General features: G+C 36.7%; 1 pseudogene; it reads left to right on the top strand.

Moving 5' to 3' along the window:
• Positions 1–1,006: 1,006 nt before the first annotated feature.
• Positions 1,007–2,330, top strand: LOC108355369 (aspartate aminotransferase, mitochondrial-like; annotated as a pseudogene).
• The last annotated feature ends 88 nt before the right edge of the window (positions 2,331–2,418 follow it).

The following is a 2,418-nucleotide window of genomic DNA, read 5'->3' as shown; positions in this document are numbered from 1 at the left end:
ATCTGTCACGTAAAGCGAAGCAAGCGTTTTATCTGGCATCAGCTTTAGAATTTTAATAAGTAAAAAGTGAAAATCTTTGTAGCTTAGAAAACACACACAAGTAACACTGAGTACCTACGCATTACGATTCGCCCAAAACAATCAATATAATATAAACGAAAATAGAGGCATTTAAAATTCAATAAAATTAAAATAACTTTAAAGATCCATAAACCAAAATACAGTCTGCGTTATTTTAATGGGATGGGAAACTTAAGGTTATGGTAAGGTTTTTGGATGTGTAAACACCTTATCCTCTCGCTATGCGTAGAGTTTGCGTTAACCTGGCGGAAAATTTGTAACTGCTTCTTGTGTAACCCAGTAGAAATTCTGTAATTGCTTCTTGTGTGTGCTCTACTAGTTAAGGGCTCACGACTTTTTAAGAATCACTTCATAGACTTTTTAAGAATCCCTTCATATAATAGAATCATAGAAATAGAAGTTCTACCAGAATTCCGGGCTGAAGGGACTGGGTAAACCACTCGAACTTAGATCCAAGGTATACCGCCATCCTTACGGATGGGCCAAAGCTCGACAATAAGGTTGGTAGTGGAATTTACTCTAAAGACCTCTCACTAAACCTTAGCATGCGGTTCTCTGACTAAATTTCTTGTTTACATTAATCATTATTATGTTAATAAAAAATATGTGTTATATTTTTCTTTCACTTCTCGACAGTGGATTGCCGCGCGATTTCTCATTGTTATATCTTCCGCGACGGCGCTAGCGTCACTCCACAGCTTGGGGCATAAATAAAATATTTTTTTTTTAATTTTCCTTTTCTATTATTTTTTTGTTTGGAAGCTTAATAGCCAATAAAAAAAAAATGAACTTGACACTTTTTCACCCTCAGGTGACGAGACATGGGAACAAAAAAAAAAATTAAAAACTATGTACATATATAGGTATTTACTTATTATGACGTTGTTTATCCGTTTGCAATTGGTTTTATGCCCCACTTCATAAGGCCGAAAACGCATATTTTCCAGAAAAATGAATAAGGAGTATGCGCCTATCCTTGGATTGGCCGAATTCTATAATAGGTCAATTGAGTTGGCTCTTGGCAAGAATTCGGAAATATTGCTGGACAAACGCAATTTAACTGCGCAAGTATGCGTGTTTTTATGTATACTTAGCAATATTTGTAAATTTTAAAAATTATCCAACGTTTTCGCAGTGCCTCAGTGGCAAAGGTTCGGCGAACGCTTAGTGCATTTGCCTACGCCCACATGGCCTAATCATAGACCACTTTTCATGCATTCTGGCCTCAAAGTAGCTTCATATAGTTACTATAGCAATGAAACTTTTGCATTGAATGCGCAAGGCCTTTTTGATTCTTTGCGTGTGCGTACTTTTAGTTTGATTTTCCAATATATGTATGTACATATGTAATCCACATTTATGAAAACTTACATACATATGTACATATTTTAGAAAATGCCCGAAAATTCAATCGTACTTTTGCAAGCTTGCGCCCATAACCCAACTGGGGTGGATCCGAACAGAGAGCAATGGTGTNTAGAAAATGCCCGAAAATTCAATCGTACTTTTGCAAGCTTGCGCCCATAACCCAACTGGGGTGGATCCGAACAGAGAGCAATGGTGTGAAATATCACAAATAATGAAGACACGCAATCTATATCCCTTCTTTGATTTGGCATATCTCGGTTTCGCTAGCGGTGATATCGATAAAGATGCAGAAGCTATACGCATTTTCGCCTCCGATGGACATCAATTTTGTTTGGCACAAAGTTTTGCCAAAAACAATGGCCTCTATGGAGAACGTGTAGGCGCGTTAACTATAGTTTGCTCTACAAAGGAGGAGGCAGAGCGTGTAACATCCAATGTGAAAACCATTATACGGCCCATGTACTCTGGTCCACCAATACATTGCGCTCGTATAGCGAAGGAGATTTTAAATGATGACGAGCTTTATTGCATGTGGTTGGAAAATTTAAGAACCATGGCTAATCGTACAATGAATATGCGCAAACAATTAACGGATACATTAATTGCGCTCGGTTCCAAACGCTCTTGGGAGCATATTACCAAACAGATTGGTATGTTTTGCTATACGGGATTGAAGCCAGAGCAAGTGGCGCGTTTAACTGAGGAATTTAGTATTTATATGATGAAGGATGGACGCATTGCAATAGTGGCATTGTCTACAAAGAATATTGCATATGTGGCCGAGGCTATACACGCTGTGACGATTGAGTAATTTCAACGTATAAGTATTTACAGAAAGTTGAAGGAAGCTAAATGGATTTGATAGAGTTATTAATTTTAATGAATTACAACATGTATTATGAATTTTCTTATAGTACATATTTTACAATGGAATTTAATAAAAATTATTAAATGATTATTTTTTTTTTT

This window comes from Rhagoletis zephyria, unplaced genomic scaffold, assembly GCF_001687245.7.
Source record: "Rhagoletis zephyria isolate East Lansing unplaced genomic scaffold, Rhagoletis_zephyria_1.1 Rzeph_scaffold_44922, whole genome shotgun sequence".
Classification (NCBI taxonomy): domain Eukaryota; kingdom Metazoa; phylum Arthropoda; class Insecta; order Diptera; family Tephritidae; genus Rhagoletis; species Rhagoletis zephyria.
The sequence above is the reverse complement of the archived record's forward strand: the minus strand, read 5'-3'. Positions and strand labels throughout refer to the sequence as shown.